The 7,752-nt window shown below is 37.5% G+C and overlaps 1 protein-coding gene across 2 annotated transcripts in view; it reads left to right on the top strand.

Annotated features, from left to right (window-relative positions):
- The first annotated feature begins 7,723 nt into the window (after positions 1 to 7,723).
- LOC142471215 (uncharacterized) overlaps positions 7,724 to 7,752 on the top strand; it is a 17,991-nt gene continuing 17,962 nt past the window's right edge. Inside the window, exon 1 of one of the 2 annotated variants that reach the window (XM_075578011.1) lies at positions 7,724 to 7,752. This exon is cut by the window's right edge and continues 124 nt beyond it. The gene's annotated coding sequence lies outside the window, so the exon portion shown is untranslated. The other variant, XM_075578012.1, reaches the window with a different exon arrangement.

Here is a 7,752-nt window from a genome sequence, read left to right as displayed (position 1 = left end):
GTCGGGGCGCACGCACGGGAACCTTACAGGGCGCGCGCACCCGACCCTCTTTGCTGTCCTCCCGCACCGCTGGCTCCGCCTCCCATCAGCTACAGGCTATCTCCACCACTCACCTGGCTGTCTCCCACTCTGGGCACCTGAACCTATCCCTGGGCCTGCTCAGACAGGCCTCCGCGCCACCTCTTGCTCTCATTGGTCCTCCTGCATATATAACCCCAGTCTGCCCTCTTCTTCCTCGCTCTGCATAGTTCTTCTGTGGCTTCGGTTGTTTGGTCGTCTATGCCTGGCTCTCTTCTGTACTACAGCCCTAGTTCCTGTCCAACGGGGGTTGGATACCCTTGGATTTGATCTTGGCTCTCGTTGACTTCATGTACCTCGCTACTCCCTGGACTCGGCTTTGGACCTTACTACGCTGCTCTCTGCTGCCCCTGACCTACGGCTCTCGGATCTCTACCCTCGGACTTCTCGCACCCCGGACACAGCAAGTATCAAGTTAACCCTTTCTCACCAGGCCCGGCAATGCATCATACCACACTCCGGGCACGCCCTCACTGCTGTGGGTGCGTGTTATACCCTTACCCACCTCAGTATTGGGGACTGGCCAGGTCTGCGGACATTCAGGAGTTACAGCAGGTAAGTATTTCCTATGTAGAATGAATGAATGAATGCCAGGGGGCGGGGCTTAGAATGCCGGCCGGGCCGCAGGGGATTGGCTGCAGGTCAGAGGATGCCGGGGGCGGGGCTACCACTTCTTTGTACAGAGCACGCGGTGGGTGGTGTGGGTGTCTCTTCCCGCTCCCCTGTTGGCTGCGCGATGTCCCCCCCCCCCAGTCATAGGAGGTGGTGATAGGAGGAGTTAGCCGGGGTGCACCCGCCGGGGGGGAAGGGGTGTTGTACCTTTGCCTCCTGTCCTGGCGCTCCCTTCCCCCCTTTCCCCTTGGTGCGGGAGATGGGCGCGGGGGCGGCAGTGGTGGTGCGTGGTCGCTGCCGCAGGCTGGCGGGTGGAAGGTGCAGGGAGAGGTGGGGAGCCGCCTGCTCGGATCGCCGGCCTCTCCTCTCTCCCCCCCACCCCCCAGTTACTCACATCCGTCGCTGCCTCTGTACTCCGCTTTGTGTGTGTTTGGGGGAGGGAGTGTGTGTGTATCAGTGGCTGTGTGTGTGTGTATCAGTGGCTGTGTGTGTGTATCAGTGGCTGTGTGTGTGTATCAGTGGCTGTGTGTGTGTATCAGTGGCTGTGTGTGTGTGTATCAGTGGCTGTGTGTGTGTATCAGTGGCTGTGTGTGTGTATCAGTGGCTGTGTGTGTGTGTGTATCAGTAGCTGTGTGTGTGTGTATCAGTGGCTGTGTGTGTATCAGTGGCTGTGTGTGTGTATCAGTGGCTGTGTGTGTGTGTATCAGTGGCTGTGTGTATCAGTGGCTGTGTGTGTGTATCAGTGGCTGTGTGTGTGTGTATCAGTGGCTGTGTGTGTGTGTATCAGTGGCTGTGTGTGTGTATCAGTGGCTGTGTGTGTGTGTATCAGTGGCTGTGTGTATCAGTGGCTGTGTGTGTGTATCAGTGGCTGTGTGTGTGTGTATCAGTGGCTGTGTGTGTGTGTATCAGTGGCTGCATGTGTGAATCAGTGGCTGTGTGTGTGTGTGTGTATCAGTGGCTGTGTGTGTGTGTGTGTGTGTGTATCAGTGGCTGTGTGTGTGTGTGTGTGTGTGTGTGTATCAGTGGCTGTGTATGTGTGTATATATCAGTGTAAATTAAGGCTCTTCATACACAATAGCTGTCACATATAGATATGTTATCCCTCATAGCCACGTTAACATGCAGTGCTCTGGCTACCTCACTAGCCTCCGACCAGAGGTAAGTCTTATATGAGGTAAACCAATTGATGAAGAGAAATGACTCGCTGTTTTCCCTACGTGGGATCCAGACCGCGTCAGCGCGCTCCAGCCAGGGGAAGTGACAGGATCCGAGGGACTACTCAAATAAACACACAACTGCTTTAATGGCACATATAGCAAATGAGACTCACTCTTACGCCTTTCGCACGCGTGACCTCGCTTTATCACTTTGTACTCTTTGATAAAGCGCGGATCCCCGTGTGAAATGCGTCAGGGTGAGTCTCATTTGCTATATGCGCCATTAAAGCAGTTGTGTGTTTATTTGAGTAGTCCCGGTCTGACAATCTTTTTCGCAAATTAGTTGCACCGCTTCACCTGCTTGTATCCTGTTACTTATATAGCACTGACAGTGTATGTAGCGCTGTACATAGAATATTACATGTATAATAATATGTATTTCTTATATAGCACTGACAGTGTATGTAGCGCTGTACATAGAATATTACATGTATAATATGTATTTCTTATATAGCACTGACAGTGTATGTAGTGCTGTACATAGAATATTACATGTATAATATGTATTTCTTATATAGCACTGACAGTGTATGTAGTGCTGTACATAGAATATTACATGTACAATAATATATATTTCTTATATAGCACTGACAGTGTATGTAGCGCTGTACATAGAATATTACATGAATAATAATATGTATTTCTTATATAGCACTGACAGTGTATGTAGCGCTGTACATAGAATATTACATGTATAATAATAAGTATTACTTATATAGCACTGACAGTGTATGTAGCGCTGTATATAGAATATTACATGTACAATAATATATATTTCTTATATAGCACTGACAGTGTATGTAGCGCTGTACATAGAATATTACATGTACAATAACAATATGTATTTCTTATATAGCGCTGACAGTGTATGTAGCACTGTACATAGACTATTACATGTATAATATGTATTTCTTATATAGCACTGACAGTGTATGTAGCGCTGTACATAGACTATTACATGTATAATATGTATTTCTTATATAGCACTGACAGTGTATGTAGCGCTGTACATAGACTATTACATGTATAATATGTATTGCTTATATAGCACTGACAGTGTACGTAGCGCTGTACATAGAATATTACATGTATAATAATATGTATTGCTTATGTAGCACTGACAGTGTACGTAGCGCTGTACATAGAATATTACATGTATAATAATATGTATTTCTTATATAGCACTGACAGTGTATGTAGTGCTGTACATAGAATATTACATGTATAATATGTATTTCTTATATAGCACTGACAGTGTATGTAGTGCTGTACATAGAATATTACATGTATAATATGTATTTCTTATATAGCACTGACAGTGTATGTAGTGCTGTACATAGAATATTACATGTATAATATGTATTTCTTATATAGCACTGACAGTGTATGTAGTGCTGTACATAGAATATTACATGTACAATAATATATATTTCTTATATAGCACTGACAGTGTATGTAGCGCTGTACATAGAATATTACATGAATAATAATATGTATTTCTTATATAGCACTGACAGTGTATGTAGCGCTGTACATAGAATATTACATGTATAATAATAAGTATTACTTATATAGCACTGACAGTGTATGTAGCGCTGTACATAGAATATTACATGTACAATAATATATATTTCTTATATAGCACTGACAGTGTATGTAGCGCTGTACATAGAATATTACATGTACAATAACAATATGTATTTCTTATATAGCGCTGACAGTGTATGTAGCACTGTACATAGACTATTACATGTATAATATGTATTTCTTATATAGCACTGACAGTGTATGTAGCGCTGTACATAGACTATTACATGTATAATATGTATTTCTTATATAGCACTGACAGTGTATGTAGCGCTGTACATAGACTATTACATGTATAATATGTATTGCTTATATAGCACTGACAGTGTACGTAGCGCTGTACATAGAATATTACATGTATAATAATATGTATTTCTTATATAGCACTGACAGTGTATGTAGTGCTGTACATAGACTATTACATGTATAATATGTATTTCTTATATAGCACTGACAGTGAATGTAGCGCTGTACATAGAATATTACATGTATAACAATATGTATTTATTATATAGCACTGACAGTGTACGTAGCACTGTACATAGAATATTACAAGTATAATATGTATTTCTTATATAGCACTGACAGTGTATGTAGCGCTGTACATAGAATATTACATGTATAATATGTATTTCTTATATAGCATTGACAGTGTATGTAGCGCTGTACATAGACTATTACATGTATAATAATATGTATTTCTTATATAGCACTGACAGTGTACGTAGCGCTGTACATAGAATATTACATGTATAATAATATGTATTTCTTATATAGCACTGACAGTGTACGTAGCGCTGTACATAGAATATTACATGTATAATAATATGTATTTCTTATATAGCACTGACAGTGTACGTAGCGCTGTACATAGAATATTACATGAATAATAATATGTATTTCTTATATAGCACTGACAGTGTATGTAGCGCTGTACATAGAATATTACATGTGTAATATGTATTTCTTATATAGCACTGACAGTGTATGTAGCGCTGTACATAGAATATTACATGTATAATATGTATTTCTTATATAGCACTGACAGTGTATGTAGCGCTGTACATAGAATATTACATGTATAATAATATGTATTTCTTATATAGCACTGACAGTGTACGTAGCGCTGTACATAGAATATTACATGTATAATATTATGTATTTCTTATATAGCTCTGACAGTGTATGTAGCACTGTACATAGAATATTACATGTATAATAATACGTATTTCTTATATAGCACTGACAGTGTACGTAGCGCTGTACATAGAATATTACATGTATAATATGTATTTCTTGTATAGCACTGACAGTGTATCTAGCGCTGTACATAGAATATTACATGTATAATATGTATTTCTTATATAGCACTGACAGTGTATGTAGCGCTTTACATAGAATATTACATGTACAATAATATATATTGCTTATATAGCACTGACAGTGTATGTAGTGCTGTACATAGCATGTTACATGTATAATTATATGTATTGCTTATATAGCACTGACAGTGTATGTAGCGCTGTACATAGAATATTACATGTATAATAATATGTATTGCTTATATAGCACTGACAGTGTATGTAGCACTGTACATAGAATATTACATGTATAACAATATGTATTTCTTATATAGCACTGACAGTGTATGTAGCGCTGTACATAGAATATTACATGTATAATATGTATTTCTTATATAGCACTGACAGTGTACCTAGCGCTGTACATAGAATATTACATGTATAATAATATGTATTTCTTATATAGCACTGACAGTGTACGTAGCGCTGTACATAGAATATTACATGAATAATAATATGTATTTCTTATATAGCACTGACAGTGTATGTAGCGCTGTACATAGAATATTACATGTGTAATATGTATTTCTTATATAGCACTGACAGTGTATGTAGCGCTGTACATAGAATATTACATGTATAATATGTATTTCTTATATAGCACTGACAGTGTATGTAGCGCTGTACATAGAATATTACATGTATAATAATATGTATTTCTTATATAGCACTGACAGTGTACGTAGCGCTGTACATAGAATATTACATGTATAATAATATGTATTTCTTATATAGCTCTGACAGTGTATGTAGCGCTGTACATAGAATATTACATGTATAATAATATGTATTTCTTATATAGCACTGACAGTGTACGTAGCGCTGTACATAGAATATTACATGTATAATATGTATTTCTTGTATAGCACTGACAGTGTATCTAGCGCTGTACATAGAATATTACATGTATAATATGTATTTCTTATATAGCACTGACAGTGTATGTAGCGCTTTACATAGAATATTACATGTACAATAATATATATTGCTTATATAGCACTGACAGTGTATGTAGTGCTGTACATAGCATGTTACATGTATAATTATATGTATTGCTTATATAGCACTGACAGTGTATGTAGCGCTGTACATAGAATATTACATGTATAATAATATGTATTGCTTATATAGCACTGACAGTGTATGTAGCACTGTACATAGAATATTACATGTATAACAATATGTATTTCTTATATAGCACTGACAGTGTATGTAGCGCTGTACATAGAATATTACATGTATAATATGTATTTCTTATATAGCACTGACAGTGTACCTAGCGCTGTACATAGCATGTTACATGTATAATTATATGTATTGCTTATATAGCACTGACAGTGTATGTAGCGCTGTACATAGAATATTACATGTATAATAATATGTATTGCTTATATAGCACTGACAGTGTATGTAGCGCTGTACATAGAATATTACATGTATAACAATATGTATTTCTGATATAGCACTGACAGTGTATGTAGCGCTGTACATAGAATATTACATGTATAATAATATGTATTGCTTATATAGCACTGACAGTGTATGTAGCGCTGTACATAGAATATTACATGTATAACAATATGTATTTCTGATATAGCACTGACAGTGTATGTAGCGCTGTACATAGAATATTACATGTATAATAATATGTATTTCTTATATAGCACTGACAGTGTACGTAGCGCTGTACATAGAATATTACATGTATAATAATATGTATTGCTTATATAGCACTGACAGTGTATGTAGCGCTGTACATAGAATATTACATGTATAACAATATGTATTTCTGATATAGCACTGACAGTGTATGTAGCGCTGTACATAGAATATTACATGTATAACAATATGTATTTCTGATATAGCACTGACAGTGTATGTAGCGCTGTACATAGAATATTACATGTATAATAATATGTATTTCTGATATAGCACTGACAGTGTATGTAGCGCTGTACATAGAATATTACATGTATAATAATATGTATTGCTTATATAGCACTGACAGTGTATGTAGCGCTGTACATAGAATATTACATGTATAATAATATGTATTTCTTATATAGCACTGACAGTGTATGTAGCGCTGTACATAGAATATTACATGTATAATTATATGTATTTCTTATATAGCACTGACAGTGTATGTAGCGCTGTACATAGAATATTACATGTATAACAATATGTATTTCTTATATAGCACTGACAGTGTATGTAGCGCTGTACATAGAATATTACATGTATAACAATATGTATTGCTTATATAGCACTGACAGTGTATGTAGCGCTGTACATAGAATATTACATGTATAACAATATGTATTTCTTATATAGCACTGACAGTGTATGTAGCGCTGTACATAGAATATTACATGTACAATAATATGTGTTTCTTATATAGCACTGACAGTGTACGTAGCGCTGTACATAGAATATTACATGTATAATATGTATTGCTTATATAGCACTGACAGTGTATGTAGCGCTGTACATAGAATATTACATGTATGTATATATGTATTGCTTATATAGCACTGACAGTGTACGTAGCGCTGTACATAGAATATTACATGTATAATAATATGTATTGCTTATATAGCACTGACAGTGTACGTAGCGCTGTACATAGAATATTACATGTATAATAATATGTATTTCTTATATAGCACTGACAGTGTATGTAGCGCTGTACATAGAATATTACATGTATGTATATATGTATTGCTTATGTAGGCAGGTCCCCCGTGGCTCCCCACCTCCCGATGTGGCTGTATAATAAGAATAAATATTAACGCTACCTTATCATTGATTGGCTGCTACTTGCCACCTGATCCTCTGTCCCTGCAGAGGATTCTGGGAGTTGTAGTCCTGCTCCTTTACACTATTATACCGCGAGC

This window comes from Ascaphus truei, chromosome 20, assembly GCF_040206685.1.
Source record: "Ascaphus truei isolate aAscTru1 chromosome 20, aAscTru1.hap1, whole genome shotgun sequence".
NCBI lineage: Eukaryota > Metazoa > Chordata > Amphibia > Anura > Ascaphidae > Ascaphus > Ascaphus truei.
The sequence above is the reverse complement of the archived record's forward strand: the minus strand, read 5'-3'. Positions and strand labels throughout refer to the sequence as shown.